The sequence below is a fragment of the Herpailurus yagouaroundi genome, unplaced genomic scaffold (assembly GCF_014898765.1).
Source record: "Herpailurus yagouaroundi ecotype Mexico unplaced genomic scaffold, PumYag 203, whole genome shotgun sequence".
In the NCBI taxonomy this organism is placed as follows: domain Eukaryota; kingdom Metazoa; phylum Chordata; class Mammalia; order Carnivora; family Felidae; genus Herpailurus; species Herpailurus yagouaroundi.
Window position 1 is genome coordinate 11,109,339 of NW_024412434.1, and position 17,150 is coordinate 11,126,488.

At 41.4% G+C, this 17,150-nt stretch overlaps 1 protein-coding gene and 1 long non-coding RNA gene across 3 annotated transcripts in view; both read left to right on the top strand.

Annotated features, from left to right (window-relative positions):
- The window catches only part of PRTFDC1 (phosphoribosyl transferase domain containing 1), a 102,975-nt gene that overhangs the window by 40,263 nt on the left and 45,562 nt on the right, over positions 1 to 17,150 (top strand). The gene's annotated exons all lie outside the window — the stretch shown is intronic.
- Positions 8,458 to 16,764, top strand: LOC121014705 (uncharacterized). The gene is made up of 2 exons (XR_005783376.1): positions 8,458 to 8,749; positions 16,594 to 16,764. It is a non-coding gene; the product is annotated as an uncharacterized LOC121014705 (long non-coding RNA).

Here is a 17,150-nt window from a genome sequence, read left to right on the forward strand (position 1 = left end):
TCCTGACCTTCACTTATATGAGTTCTAGTCCCTGTGTTAGAGGTAAATGGATTCTAAAAATTGCTTTCAAATCATTGCCTGAGTTGCCCTTGCACTTCTTAGCCTCTGACTATAATCTGAATGAAAATACATTCTAATAGGGGCGTTGAAAACCACTTAGGCTAACTTGAAAGGGACATTTCTGGCAGAAATGCCAATTCCTAAACACCCAGATTAGGTAGAGTAAGACTAATTTGACTCTGATGTCTCTTTGTTGTGAAGATCGTAGTAGAATTTTATTAACAAATTTCTGGGCATAAAGAATGGTCAGTTCCGGCCTGACATAGGTTAAAGTATCTGGAGTCACGGAACAATCATGTCAATGATAGTAGCCAACAGACAACTTTATTATAATTAAAAACTGCATAATTAATCATCTCATAAATCTAATATGTACACATGAAGTTACTTAAAGTGTCAAGCTAAAAGGAACAATAAGATTGCTTGACATTCCCTGACTGCATACTCTTTTAACTAACCTAAATTTGAACCAACGGGAGGAAACCAATGACAGGGTTATCTCTTTTTCAGCATAAAGTTACTCTACTAGGTGACTCTGCCTTGGAAGCTGGGCAGCCCTAGAAAAGTTAGTGTTTTCTCCAAAAAGTGGTTGAAATTTCAGTGACCAATGGTATTAGAACTAGCTGCCATCCTTGAAATTCTTTATATTTGATTCAGTGAAAAGATTTTATTGTGCTGTATTGTCAAAGCTAGCTTCAAAAAGCGAAATGACGTTTTCTCCGTTTTAATAACCATCTGTAATTTTTGACTTAGTAGAAAGGAGCCTTCGGTAGGTTTTGAATAGAAAAGTAATATGTTGTGATGTATGGTTTAAAAGGATCACTCAGGATGCTGTTTAGAATAGAATGAAGCAGCAAGGGGGACCCGTTAAGAGGTCACTGTTAGGAGGTCCTGGCCATAATCCAGGTGAGAGGTGATGGAGCCACGCGGCAACAACGGAGGTGGTGAGAAAGGTCAGATTCTGGATACATTTTAAGGTACAGCCAGGGGGATTGGATTGGCAAGCAAGTAGGAATAAGGGATGTCGGGGTACACTCTAAAGTTTTGGACTTGGGCACCATTTAGAAGAAAATATTTGCAAAACATACCTGATAAAGGTCTTGTATCTAGCCATATAAAGAATTCTTGTAAGTCATTAATAAGAGGGCACATAACCCAATTTTTACAAGTAGGCAAAAGATTTCAATAGGCAGTGCACCAAAGAGATACATGAAAGGCAAATGAGAACAGAAGAAGATTCCCAACATCTTGAGCCATCAGGGAAACACAAATCAAAACCACAATGAGATCCTACTTTGCACCTACTAGGATGCCTATAATCAAACAGCCAGATAGTAACAAGTGTTGGAGAAAATGTTGAGAAATTGGACCCTTTATACACTGCTGGTGGGCACGTAAAATGGTACAGCCAGTGTGAAAAGTTCTTTGGCAGTTTCTTATAAAGTTAAATATGATTGACCACTGGACAAGGTAGAGTTTAGGGACATTGACCCTCCTCAAAGCCAAAAACCCAGCTGTACCTTTTGAACTGGAGAAGGGATAATCAAACTGGGGTGTATTCACGAGTAAGATTCTGCTCAGCAATAAAAAGGATTGGACTCCGTGAAAGGAATAACATGCAACAACATGGACGAATTTCACATGCCTTATGCTAAGTGAAAATCCAGACTCGGAAAGCTAAATGTAAATGAAATTCTAGGAAAAACAAAAACAAAAACAAAAAAAACTATCAGAGCACAAAGCAGAGCACTGTTTGCCAGAGCCTGCAGATAGAGGCCAGGGAAACAACTTAAAGGGGCCCAGTGGAGCTTTTTGGGGTGATAAACATATTCTACATCATGATTGTATTGATGGAGACGTTACTGTCTCATTTGTCAAAACTCATTGAATTATATGCTCAAATTTGGCATATGCAAATTAAACCTCAAAAGAGCTGAATTTTTTTTTTTTAATTTTTTTTCAACGTTTTTTATTTATTTTTGGGACAGAGAGAGACAGAGCATGAACAGGGGAGGGGCAGAGAGAGAGGGAGACACAGAATCGGAAACAGGCTCCAGGCTCCGAGCCATCAGCCCAGAGCCCGACGCGGGGCTCGAACTCCCGGACCGCGAGATCGTGACCTGGCTGAAGTCGGACGCTTAACCGACTGCGCCACCCAGGCGCCCCAAGAGCTGAATTTTTAAAGTAGTGTTAAATATTACTGGTTTTCCTTTTGAGGTTAGTGCATGTTAATTGGAACTCGATCAATAAATGCACAGGTGTGCCGTGTGTAAGCAGTCTTGAAAAATCTACCTACCTCTGTAGCCATCTGTCTCCTCAGCTGTAAGTTGGAGGCCATAGTTCCTGATTTAGTGACTTTTTTTTTCAATATATTATTTCAAAAATAATAACTATTTTTATAAATTGTATGGAATTTTAATTGCCTCAAGTTTAGTTTTAATCTATTGGAATCTGGTGGTGATTTATTTTGTAAAGTATCCTTTTGTAGTAAAGTAAGTGGGCTTGAATTACTTTTGTAGTCTGGTATTTTTGAATACTAGATTTTATTAAAGCTGGTTGGATCTGTAATTACATATTCCTGAGAGGGGGAAGTGCTTGCTCTCATATGGACAAGCAGAAATTCTTGGTTCTTAGCTGATTCACACTCAACTGACATTGATTACTGTATTCAATGCGATCACATGCTGCATTTTCACATACGTTATCTTAATCTTCCATAGCCTTTTGAAATAGGTGTAATTATCCTCACTGTGCCCAGAATGAGGTAAAAATCTATGAGTTGCTAGATGCCTTACTCGTGGGCGCTCAGCTTGTAATTGGTAAAACTAGAATTAAATCTCAAGTTTTCTGGCTTTACGCTCTTCCGTCAACCAAAGCTAACTTCCAGCTCTAGTTCTTAAAATAGATGTGAGTTGTCAGGGTAATCATTGACCTTAACGTACTGAATCCCCAGCCTCCACCATTATTCAGCATATGGGCCAAATGTATGCATCTTCTTAGAATATATCTGCATAGGAACCCAGTCATGTCGGTAAGGTCTGGTGATAGGCCCCCTGTGCTGTTAAGTTAGCCTTTCACCTAATTTCACTGAGGTGCTAAATGCTTGACAGACTTTCAAAAGGAGGCGAGATGAAACACAGTGGCATTTTTCAATGCAGAGGGTAAAATATGGAGCCAGAACATTCGAAATCTAAATGCAATGCCAGGTGCAGCATATTCGTCTTTCACTTTTGGAAGAAAAGGACATTTTTTCCTTATACAAAGCTATAAAAATTAAGAAGAAATACATGCAATATTTTAATATCCAGCCATTCAAGTGATTTGCTGAAAGTCTGCATCAGTGATTCTGCTAGATCCTGCAAATTTGGGAAAGCATTCCATAATCAGACACAATCCCTGTCCTTAAATGGACCCACAGCCTCGTAAGGGAAACAGATGTTCCAACAAATGAATGCTGAACAGTGAGATAATGGGTAATGGATACTTTTATATAATAAAAAGGGAACTTGCATCCTAGCTACTTACTAAAACTCCTGCAATGTCTTTCTGTAATCTTTGTGGTAGACCTTCCTTATCTCTACTTAACATATGAGGTGACTGAGGCTCAAGAAGGTTAGATGCCTTGTTTAAGGCTGATCATCCCAGTATGGGAGTGTATGTTTAAAATGCCTGCTCCCTTTCCTGCATATACGCACCCCAGCCAGAGATACTCTGTTTTTTTTTTCCATAGGAGCTAGAACCAAAGGGGCTATTTAGAAGAGGGGTTAACTCCAAATGTTCAACTCCTGCCTCCAAACCCCACCTGAGTTACCAGGGCCAGAGTGAGAAATAGGTCTAGGTCCACTGAGAAGGACAGTAGCACATGGAAAAGTCCAGCAGTCAAGCCCTTTCTAGCTCCCTCAAGCCCTGGCTCTGCCTGTGGTCCTCGGGTGGGGAGGGGAGAGAATGGGACACTTTGTTACTTGGTGGTGTATTTCTTCCTGCATGAGATTGTGAAAAACATCAAAATGTGTAAAGAAACATTGTTTAGGGATTAGAAATACTGCCTTGAAATAGAATATGGGGGTCTTCCAGTCCTTTCTTTGATGAAAGATAGAAGGCGTGCCCAATTAAGTGCAATTCAACAAAAATGTATTGAGGGTCTTCTGTACCACATTGGTTGTGATACAAGCATGTGATGTAGCCGTGGGCCTCTGGGGACTTTGTTGCAGCTCAAGCAAGAGTCAGTGAAACCATTCTAAAAGGCCCTATTCAACGTTCACTTTAAATGTCTTGGACCAAATCCTAGAAAGCAGTGCTGCCCTCAAGTAAAATTTTCCCACATTCAGCGTTCGGAACACTTGGTTGCTAGAAAACTCTGTAAAGAAATTTTACTGAAAATCAAACTCTTAGGGCAAAGGTTATGACATTTTGTTGCCCGACTCCAGAATGAAATAGGCTTTTATTCCATGTCCTCTATTTATACTGGGTTAGAATACTTCACTTTGAAATGCATTTGCATGTAGTTTTAAAATGAAAGAGGACAGAAAGAAAAAGAAAGAAAACAATCGTTCCAATTTTTTTTTATTGTTAGACATTATATTTGAAAAAGTAGAACTTCCTCAGTGGTGTTGGTGAAGACTTCGCAGGAATTTCAGAACCCAAGTGAAATGTAGTAACTACCCAAAATGATTATGTTGCTATTTTCATAGAAATTATTTTTTTCCCCCAAAGAATTTGCCTTGAAGTGATTTAAGTCAGATACTTTTATCCTGTGGAAAGTCTAACTCAGACAACTCACTATCTCTCAGTCTCCATTTCCCGGGTAATTTTCCATTTTTATACTTATCTACACTATCTCATTTTTCTGTAATGCGTTCATGTGACTTTTATATTCAGGAAAGTAAGACACAAGCTGCTTTATGTCCTCAACGTTTATAATTATAACATAACTGTATGCCTATATTCCAGAAAAATCCACTTAAGAAAAAATAAGCCAGCAGCAAAACCAGAAGGCCTCCCAAGATTTCCTGACATGTCGATTTCCCTATTCCTTTGACCCCACACCTTTCAGAACCAGAGCCTGTGGTACTCAGATGGGAGCAGGCAGCTAGAAGCCCTCAAGACAGCTGTCAAGAGCAGCTGAGGAAAACCTCTTAGGTGAGGGCCTTGGGGCCACAGTTGCTCCCATGAAATGAGGTCTTGTAGCAATCCCACTTTCATTTCCCTGATAAATAAAAATGTTCCAGTTCACTGGCCTCTCAGCAGAAATGCCAAGGATATAAAAAAAAAAAAAAAATTAAAGACAGCCTTTTGTGTGCCTTCTGTGTGGTCTATATTCTGACCATTTACCAAGGGAGATATTATTCTCTTTGTTCCACATGGGAAGTAAGACACATTCATTCATTCATTCATTCATATGAGTCATTTGTTCCAAGGTTCAGTGTAGTCCATCTGCCTCCAGCAGTGTGTGTGTGTGCGCATGTGTGTGTTATGTAAGCATTCAAATATGCACATTTTTAAAAATTCTTCATATTTCTTCATATTCTGTATCTTTGGACCTCATAAGATGAGTGGCCCAGGCCTCTCTTGGCTTTAGAGAGGACCTAGCAGTCACAATGTAATCAGAACTGTAATGGGGCATATATACAAAGGATGGGAGCAGAGAGAATGTAGGGGAGGCTCCCTCAGCTGAGTCCTGGATGTGTAGTGAGGCTCTCCCGACAGACCCAGAGGAACTAAGGAGTTAGAAGCTGAGGAAGCAGCATCTGTAAGTGCACAGAGAAAAGAGGAAGCCTGATCTGGAATAGGTGGAGGACCACGTGGACGGGACATGAGAGGAAGCAGATCAGCAGAGACGAGCCTGGTCCTACCTCTGCAGTTGACCCTGACCCTCTGGTCTAGAAGTTGGGAAATCATGGGAGGATTTTAAACAGGGAAGTGATACACTCAACTATGTCATAGAAAGTCATTCTGAGCATGGTGTGGAGCATTCGAGGCGGAAGAGAGGGAACAGGAAGGCCAGTTAGGAGCCTATGAGCAGTAGTCCAAGCAAGACGGGAAGAGGGTCTGAACTAAAGCAAAGACCGAGGAAAAGCAGCAGATAGAACAGGCTTAGTTTACTTTGTGGACGTACTTTGAAGGCCGTTGGGCAAATAATTGAATATTTATGAGCCTCAAGTGTCTAATCTGTGAGGTCAATATAGTAACACTTTGAAGAATTCTATCAGGATAAGATGAGTTCACCACCCCCACCATTGAGCCCTTCTTTCTACTTTCTATGCCAGTCATACGGGCCTCCTGGTGTTTCCTGAAATACACTTTGTACCCTCACACTCAGAGCCATCCCCCTCCACTTCTCTCCCTGCTCAGATGCCTCTTAAATGTTACTACACCAGAGGTGTTATTCTGACTTCCCTATCTAAAATAGTGTCCCCCGCTTCCTTTGTTCCCCTATCCTGCTTTATTTTTTTGGTAGAACTTACCCCGCATGATACATTATTTGTGTATTCATGTATGTGCATAATCCCTGTCTCTGTTCACTAAAATGTAAGGTCCATAAGAGTAGATACTTGTTTTGCTCGCTAGTGTCCCCAAAGCCTAGAAGAGTTTCTAGCATATAGTAGTTGTGACATTGTGATTTATAATAAGAAATATACAGGGGCTCCTGGCTGGCTCAGTCGGTTAAGCGGCCGACTTCAGCTCGGGTCATGATCTCGCAGTCCGTGGGTTCGAGCCCCGCGTCGGGCTTTGTGCTGACAGCTCAGAGCCTGGAGCCTGTTTCAGATTCTGTGTCTCCCTCTCTCTCTGACCCTCCCCTGTTCATGCTCTGTCTCTCTCTGTCTCAAAAATAAATAAACGTTAAAAAAAAAAAGAAATATACATTTGGTTTTCATCCAGTTCCTGACACAGAGCTCCTAAAACCCTTGGAATTTCCTGTGATGAGAGTGATAAAGATGTCTTTTATTGTTTAATGAGTAACTTGTGGAAAACACCTACGCATGGGGGCTGGTTGCCAGTGGAGCCCACCATGTAATGAGAGGATTGGAACTTTCAGTCTCATTCAATCCCAACCCACACCCTGACTTTCTGGGAGGGGAGAGGGATGGGAGATTGAGTTCAGTCACTGATGGCCAATGATTTAATCAACCATGCCTATGTAATGAAGCCTCCCCCAAAACCCAAAAGGATAGGCTTTGGAGAACTTCCAGGTTGGTGAACCAGAAATCGTCCATGTGTTGCTGTGTTAAACTCCAGACTCCAACAGGGACATAAGTTCCTGTATTCAGGGACTCGCCCTGTGTATCTCATCTGGCTGTTGATTCATATCCTTTGTAACAAACCAGTAATCTAGTGAGTAAACTGGTTTCCTTAGTTCTACAAGCCACTCTGGCAAATGAATTGAACCCAAGGAGGGGGTTGTAGGAACCTCTCCGATTTATAAATAGATGGTCCGAGCACAAGTAACAACCTAAACTTGAAATTGGCATCTGAAATGGAGAGTAGTCTTACAAGACTGAGCTCTCAACCCGTGGAATCTGATGGTATCTCCAGGTAGACAGTGTCAGAATTAAGTTGAATTGGAAGACACCCAGCAGGTGTCAGAAAATTGTTTGGTGTGGAGAAACAACCCACACATCAGAACTGGTGTCAGCATTCTACAAATATTTTGAATGAATAAGTAATGAATGTAAAGTGTCAGATACCTGAATTCTGTCGCTTTTTTTATCCATCTATCTTTCTGTCCATCTACCCACCCATCTTGCTGATCAAAGCATCTATAATAGTGGTGATAATACTACAGGAGTAATAATCATAATTCATTGGATATTTGTTACTCAGGCACTAGGAAAGTGATTTACATGGACTTTCTCATTTAATTCTTAAAAAAATATGAAACAGGTAATCAATAGCAACCAATTCCTCTAAGTGATTCAATTAATAGATAAGTGATTGAATATGGTTGATACAATGAAGAGAAGAGAATTTTATGGCTCTTGGCTTCTGGCTTGTGTATCTGTTGGATAATGTATCCTCACTGAGACACAGGAAAAAGAAATCATTCAGCAGGAAAGACAACAGGCACTTCTGTACAGACTGACTTTGAAGGGCCTGTGGAACACCATTGTAGAGGATTTCCAGTAGACTATTAGAAATATGAAGTTTGGTGCTATAAAGATACCTTAGCGAGAGGTAAAAATAAAACGGAGTCATTGGTATACCAGTGGAAGTTGAGACCGTGGAAGAGATTGCCTACCGAATGTAAATGTGTGTTGGAAGTGGGTGATAAGATCTTGGATAATATCCATGTAACAAGTGGGGAGAGGAAAAGGAGCCCATGCTAGGAAGGGTCAGTAGTACAGGTAAAGGACCCAGTAAGAGTGGGCTCTGTAAACTAGTGTTTAGTCTTCTGTAGGTGCTTCTGGGATAATTAGGGGTCCCTAGGAGTTCAGAAGTATTCCTAGGGTTTCCAGAAGAGATGGCCCTGGAATGTTAAGTCAGGGAGAGAGGATCCAAGAGATGGCATAGAAGATGACCGGCGCCATGGGTCTGAGGTGCACCAAGCCTTCCAGACAGCTGACTGGCATGCCCCCTGACTTGCTCTCACAATTACTGGCATGCCTGCGGGAGCCCCTCGGTACCACTCACTCTTGATGTGGAGGCACAGTTGATTGGGCAGATGTCCTTAGGAAGCGATATCTCAATGAAGGTATGTAATAGTGTGACTGGTTCCTCAAAAGTGGCTAATTGATACATACTGGTTTTTGTCAACTTTGGAAATGGTAAGAAAAATCTCAGACGTGCACATGTCAAAAAGGAAACATTTCCGACGAAAGAGAATCTTAGTGGTTTAAGTTTGCAGCCCACTTGGGGGTACAGAGGCAACCTTCTTTGTTTCTATCAAATAAACTTCATCGAAAGGAGGTACCTGTATCAAATTTCAGAAATTTACAGTTTAGTATTTCAGAATAAAGACTCAAAATTTCAGCTTAAAGTTAAGGAAGACTAGAATAAGGCAAAGAAGAAATGAAATGATACATTTTGTTGAGTGACCCTCTTCAAACATGGCCCTTAAAACAGAAAGTCGTACTGGTGAAGAGAGGAAGTACAGTGTGGGACAATATCAACCAGGAAAACCAGCTCCTACCCCTGCCTCTACCAAAACCAGCCATGTGACCTTCCTAGGCTCCAGTACTTTCCTTTGTAAATGAAAGAGGAGGACTTCTTTTTTTGTTTTCTATAAATATAGTAGTCCTCAGTTATCTATGGGGAATTGCATTCCAAGATCTCCAGTGAATGCCTAAAATCATGGATAGTACTGAAACCCATAAATATTATATTTTTTCCTATACCTATATACCTATGATAAAGTTTAATTTATAAATTAGGCACTGTAAGAGATTAACAACAATAATAAAATAAAACAATTATAATACTGTGCAGTAATGAAAGTTATGTGAATGTGGTCTCTCTCAAAAAATCTCAGTGCACTATATTCACCCTTCTTTTTTTTATATTTTTAAATGTTTATTCATTTTTTGAGAGACAGAGGAAGACAGAGTGTGAGCAGAGGAGGGGCAGAGAGAGAAGGAGACACAGAATCTGAACCAGGCCCCAGGCTCCAAACTGACAGCACAGAGCCTGACGCGGGGCTCGAACTCGTGGACCATGAGATCATGACCTGAGCTGAAGTCGGACTTTTAACCGACTGAGCCACCCAGGTGCCCCATATATTCACCCTTCTTTTTATAATGATATGAGATGATAAAATGCCTGTACGGTGAAATGAAGTGAGGTGAGTGACATAAGGTGACATAGCCTAACGCTACACTTCTGATAGATCAGAAGTAGGTTCATCTGCTTCCAGACCACAGTTGACTGCAGAAAACAAAACTACAGGTAAGGGGGGACTATTGCATCATAGGATAACTGTATTGAAATATGTGCTCCTTGGGGTGCCTGGGTGGCTCAGTCTGTTGAGCGTCTGACTTCAGCTCAGGTCATGATCTCAGTTTGTGGGTTTGAGCCCTACATTGGGCGTTGAGCTGACAGTGCAGAGTCTGCTTCAGATTCTGTCTCCCTCTCTCTCTGCCCCTCCCCTACTTGTTTTCTTCCTCTCTCTCTCTCTCTCTCTCTTAGTCCTTCTCAAAAATAAATAAACATTAAAAAAATTAAAAATTATGAGCTCCTTGAGAACTGGGATTGTGTCTATTAATTGCTTCCTATTGTTTGCATGTTTTGAACATGTTTTATTGAAGGGTAACTACATACAGAAAAGTGTTCAAATTGTAAGTGTTCAGCTTAATGAATTTTTCACCAGGAGACTATGAATGCACTCATGTAATCACTACCAGCTAACAACAAATAGAACGTTACCGCCTGTTTGCTTTATTAGTTTTCTACTTAGCAGGGAATGCTCAGCAAATAACAAGTTAGTCTATGAAGAGGACCCAATCATCTTTTCTCACAACAGTCTCTATACCATGTTATTCCATTCCATAGTGGGGAATTTGTGCTGAATAGACTACTCAGTCTTTTCTGGTCTTAGGAGAATAGCAGATATTTGTTGAAAGAATAAATGAGTGATTATAGAAGCAAACAATTATGATGAAGCACCTAGACAAGGAAAACGAAAGAAATCTAACTGTAATCTTGTTAGACTGTGTCTTGCTTGCTTTTCTGCCTCTTGTCAACATGTCACTGTGTGGTGACAGAAGAAAGCCCTTTAAAGCTCCACTGTCACTCCTTTGATTCAAAATGTGAAGAAAAATGTAAAGGTCAACTTTCCCCGGTGTTTCTAGGAAGAGTCTCCTTTCTTAAGAGAGGCAGTTTTCACTAGACCAGAATTTATGAAGATGGGATTCCAGTCCCGGTTCTGATATGTCCTATTAAATCACAAGGTTTTGGATGCAGGTAGACCGGGTCTCTCATCTGCGAAAAGAGAGACCCGGACAATTGCTAGAATTCATCCCTGCTCTAACATTCCAATGACTGGAATCTTTACAGTGACTGGCTGTAGCTAAGGGTGTCATCTCTGCCCACAGAGCAGATAAAAATGAACTGGGGCCTCGCAATAGTGAGCCATTGGCATAGGCCCACGGCTCTATGAGTTGGCTGATCAGACTAACCAGGTAGAGATGAATGCCTAACTAGAATGTGAATTGTTGTCTTGCAAAAGAGCAATTTAAAGACTCAGGAAAAAAAAATCCTGGGCAGTCACATTCCTCTACCTTCCAGCTAAAGGGGCAGCTTTGATGAGTAATGCGTCCCCTGCTGCAAGCCTTCAGCTTTCTTCTTTCGCCCACTTTGCTGCAGCAGAGTTTTCGTCACCAAAGCAACCCCAGCGGTGCAGATTCACCTACCTAACACTCACTCTGGGGAGAGGTGGAGCAAGGATTGTAGTGATAGTCATGGAGAAGACACTGGAGCTTTGGCCCTTGTAGACGGATACCCATGACCAGTCACCACACCTTTAGACCATCTCTGGTGCGGGAGTTGGGCATTCATAGATGCTCAGGGAGAGAAATTCACTGCAGGTGCAGAGTGATTCAATACATCAGTAAGACACTCTGGGTGTGCCTGTTATGCAGCATGGGGACATTAGAAATGTTCTGTTTCAGCCTTTTGAAACACACATTTCAGCATGTATGAAAGAGGGTAGGCCATGATAGTCCTTTCTCTGTAAAAGCAACTTTCTGTCTTAACTTCTATTTTTTAGCTCACGATTACAACGTGGGCAAACATTCACCCCTACCGGTTTCCCTTCCCCTTCTGATTGCTGACGTGATGCCAGCAAAGAAGTTCTCAGTTTCTTTCTCACACGGTTGCAGGTTCCTTTTTTCTTGCTGACTGATGTTACCCTGCTCGGCCATTCAAGAAACAAGAGCCCAACGACTGAGGGATTTTAATTGTGGCCTTGTGATCAACTACACATAAACAAAGGAACTGAGATACAGTTGTCTATTAAATAATGTTATGGTGTCTGAGGCATATGATTCTAAAGCACATTAGAATCCTAGACAGATACTTTGCTGATGCTAAAATGTGACTTCCAGGTTATAATCACTTGGTAAGAGGTTTGACTTTCAGACCAAAGATTTCAGGCTCTAATTTCAAACACCAAGAAGTGACAGGTGGCCATGAAATAATCTCCTTTCCTAAAGACATGCACAGGAAGCAGTATTTCTCTTGCTTGAATACAGTCTTTATGCATAGATTTTATTCATATAAAATGCTTGTCTGGAGCCCTTGTAAATGGCACTTACTGTAGTTGTTTGGTTTTTAATTCTGGAAATAAACATGCACAGAATTTAGCAACTAGAACTCAAATTCCCTGAGCTTGCAAGTTATGTTACACAGATATGTTGATTTGATTTGTGGGAGAAACAATTGATTTTTTTTTTAATCTAATTTCTGGATTTGATGAGAATATTTAAAAGACTAAAGAGCTATGTATCCCAAAGAGCATTTTTATTTCACCCAATTTCTCTTTCACAAATTGATGAGCACATTCTTCTCTATCTCCACTTAAGATTCTGGAAGGGTCTGAGGTATTGCCTTTCTGTTAATTGGCCAGAATAAGAGGACAGCTTCTCTAGAGAGCTGCAGAAGTTGATGGGAAAAACTCAGTTACAAAAATACCAGGTTACATAAGGTTATATAAAACGTCAGCTACAAAACCAAGGCCTCAGACTTTCTGGCTTTTTGGTTCCTGCTTCTCTTTGAGCCTTGGCATGAAATGGTGTGTGAACTACCAGCGTTTGAAGAGTAGTTGGTCTCTGGACCAACACCCCTGCCGTGTTCTGTTTCTCACATCTCCACAATACTGGTTTAGGTGTTCACAAGAATTTATATTTGGAAAGAAAGTCTAAAGAGGCAAATATTTCCGTTCTCTCAATTTAACAATATGAGAAATTATATAAGTGGTGTTATTTTCAAAAAGAAAGCTAGGTTACATCGGTCAATTAGGTGAGCTGTGGAGTTCTGCCTCTTGATGGACAAAAAGCAACAACTAAAGTTTCTTTCAACTGATTTTCAAACCTTCACGCATTTATTACTTTCCCCATTTAAAGAAATCTGTGAGTTCACTTGCAATCCATATTTTACTTGCTTGCTAAATCCCCCAGTTCTATTAGATGAGAATCCACAGATATCTCTGTCCGTATAATAAAGAAAATCTGTAAAAGCAGCATTGCTGTTTAATTCAGAATACCTCTTGCAGTGTTGTCGGCTATTCTCAAACAGAATTAGAGAATTTCACTGCTATGGCAACATGTTTAAAATAACCATCATTTGTCATAGTCATTTGTCTCTATTATCTTGAAATACCGGTTATTTATTTATTTATTCTTTTTTAATGTTTTACTTATTTTTTAACGTGTTACTTATTTTTTTAGAGAGACAGACAGACAGAGCATGAGCAGGGAAGGGACAGAGGGAGAAAGGGGGACACAGAATCTAAAGGAGGCTCCAGGCTCTGAGCTGTCAGCACAAAGCCTGATGCGGGGCATGAACTGACTGAACTGTGCCATCATGACCTGAGCCGAAGTTGGAAGCTTAACCAACTGAGCCACTGAGTTGTCCCGAAATATTGGATTTTTAAAGGCTCACGTGTGTTTCCCTTTCTCTTTCTCTCTCAAGTATATGGTTCAAATACAGCATCTCTAATGATAGCATGATAGAGTTCATTTCTGGTTCGTTACAGGTCAGTATGTTTCAGAAATACTGTAGTGGATTTCTGTGTAACAGATAAACGGCTGTATCCCATGACCAGTTCTTACCCACTAAGTATTGTGCAGGATGTGATGTCTTTTGTCAGTGGTGGCAGCTCATGTGTCCGATCCCACCCAAACAGTGTGGCTAGGGATAGATCCACACAGTTCTGACAGTGCACACCCTACCCAATGCCCTTTATCCCAGGACCCTTCCCAACCACACAGTCAAAAGGAATCCCTTTCCTTGAAACAAAGTAAGACAAAGGTACTCTTTAACCTCACAAAAACACTAGGACCAACTACTGTGGAAAGCACTGACAAATAATATTATCAACTACAGTTGTGGGAGACAAATTAGAATGGCTCCCCAGTTCCCTGCAATTGCCCTAGTGGCCCTGACTGTGCTATTCTGTCCACTCCACTACTCTCATGGAAGGTCCAAATTGCCTCCTTGATCACAGCTGTTCCCTAAGGGTAGCTATCTGACACAAGGCAGGCCGATTGCTGCCGCTCGGGTGTACTTGACCATGAGGACTGGTCCAAGAGGCAGTCATGTGATCCAAGCCAGATCAGTTAAATCTACTGTGGAATTTTTCACACTCAAGTTTAGAAGGAAAGATCTTTTTCTCTTGGGTGGTGAGGTTGTTAGGATGGGAAGCTAGAAATGGAGTGGAAGCCGAGACAAGAGAAAGAGTCTTGGAGGCCATCTGAGGTCCTGGTTCTAGATCCTCCCCGTTCCTCAAACTGCCCTGTATCCTGCCTTCTTAAACTTGGCTGTTCAGCTCTTCCTTTGAATCAATCACCTTTCTGTTTAAATGAGTTCAAATGAGGTACCTGTCCCTTGCACTTGAGAAAATCCAGAGTGGGACACGTATCAAAAAGAGTACTTTACAGTGTCACTTTTAATGGCAGGGAAGCACTCCACCACCCGCCTGTATTTACAGATTTTTTAAGTAATCCCTCATTCTTGGACATTTACATACTTAAAGTCTTTCTACATCATAAATAATGATGTGATGAACCTCCTTATTCATAAAATGTTGTGCACATGTCTAATTGTCTCATCAGGCTTGCTCCTAAAACTGTGTGTACTTTGAAAGCTTTTGATATGTTGTCACCAGATCTTCCTAAAAGCTTTGTTTTTTTTTTAATTCAAGTATTGTTAGCATATAGTGTCATAGTAGTTTCGAGTGGACAATATAGTGACTCAACAATTCTATGTGTTCCTCAGTGCTCATCGCGATGAATGTGCCCTTAATCCCCTTAGTCGATTTCACCCATCTACCCATCCACGTCCCTTGATAATCACCAGTTTGTTCTCTATAGATTTCCCTGAAAGCTTTTGATATATCAGCACCAGATTTCCCCAACAAACAATTGTATTTCACGTGTATCTCCAACAGCAGTCTATGCAAGTGTCTGGGTTTTTTTGTTGTTGTTGTTGTTCACGTCACCACCTCAGGATACGATCATTCTGTTTCTTTAATATGTTTCTCATTTTTACAAACAGAAAGTGCTAACTCTTTGTTTTTTTAGTTTGCACTTCTTGGGAAAAGCAGGTCATTCTTATAAAGAAGCCCTGGATTTCCATCACATTTTATTCTTTTGTTGTTTTTATTTTATATTTGAGAGAGAGAAAGAGCACACGCGTGAGCACAAGCAGGGGAGGGACAGAGAGACAGAGACAGAATCTGAAGCAGGCTCTAAGCTCCGAGCTGCCAGCACAGAGCCCAATGCGGGGCTTGAAATCACAATCAGTGGGATCATGACCTGAACTGAAGTCCCAAAGTCGGACGCTAAACTGACTGAGCCACCCAGGCACCCTTCCATTACATTAAAAAAATTTTTTTAGGGGCGCCTGGGTGGCGCAGTCGGTTAAGCGTCCTACTTCAGCCAGGTCACGATCTCGCGGTCCGTGAGTTCGAGCCCCGCGTCAGGCTCTGGGCTGATGGCTCGGAGCCTGGAGCCTGTTTCCGATTCTGTGTCTCCCTCTCTCTCTGCCCCTCGCCCGTTCATGCTCTGTCTCTCTCTGTCCCAAAAATAAATAAAAAATGTTGAAAAAAAAATTAAAAAAAAATTTTTTAATGTTAATTTTGTTTATTTATTTTATTTTATTTTTTTTGAGAGAGAGAGAGAGAGACAGAGCATGAGCAGGGGAGGGACAGAAAGAGAGGGAAACACAGAAACCAAAGCAGGGTCAAGGCTCTCAGCTGTCAGCACAGAACTTAACACAGGGCTTGAACTCACAAACCATGAGATCATGACCTGAGCCTAAGTCCAATGCTTAACTGACTGAGCCACCCAGGCGCCCCTCCATCACATTTTAGAGCATCGAGCCGGTGGTGCTCTTATCACTCAGTTGCTGCCTGACTCACTCTATCAAAATGCTAACAGAGTTTCCTGCCATCAGAGGGTTTTGTCAAAACATCACATTGCCTAATTGTGATCCAAAATACCAACAGCCTTCATGCCAAGAGGAAGAGAAGAGACATATCAAGTAAACATCCTAAAAGGTGATAGCAGGTAGCAGGAGCACTTTTGCTTTGTTTTGTTGAGTTTTGGGACGTTTAGATGTAGTGATTGAGGGGGATGGGAAGGCCCTCTAACTGGCAGAGAAACTGACCTAAGGGACTTTCTTTTGACTCATATTGCTCTCAATTTTTTTTTTATGCACTTACAATAGTTTGTTCTTTTGCTATGGAGCTGGAATAACCTTGGATCTCACAGAGGCACTTTTCAGGACTCTTTCACGCCATCCTTTTCCAAAGCATTTGCAATGTTTGACCACCCAGTGCTCCTCACAACGGACTGAATGACACATTTTCTCTTTCCTTTGCAGCGATTCCAAATAGGGTGCATTTGCACTCCCTTCCATTAGCAGCAGACTAAAACGAGCGTTACATTGTCAGAAGCTGAACTTCTGAACTCTGGGATTCTCAGGAAGAGGCTCCAAGTGAAGACAGGCCATGTTTCACAATTAAAAATGTGGGGAAGCATCCCTTAGAGCTCACGCCATTGACTTCTGTGCTGCTGTTGTCCCGGACTAAAAGTCCCTATGTGCATAGATGGCATGAGTATGATGTGGCCAGAGAGTTAGCTGATGCTTGAGATTTTCACTGCAGTGCAGTGAAAGGAAAGAAAGAATGGGCGCCTTGGTGGTTCAGTTGGTTCAGCGTCCAACCTTGGCTCAGGTCATGAACTCCAAGTTCGTGAGTTTGAGCCCCGCATCTGGCTCTCTGCTGGCAGTGCAGAGCCTGCTTCGTATCCTCTGTCTCTCTCTCTTTCTGCCCCTTGCGCTCTCTCTTTCTCTCTCTCTCTCTCTCTGAAAAATAAATAAACATTTAAAAACAAAAAAGAAAGAAAGGGGGAGACTATTTTCATTTTATCTTTCTCTAT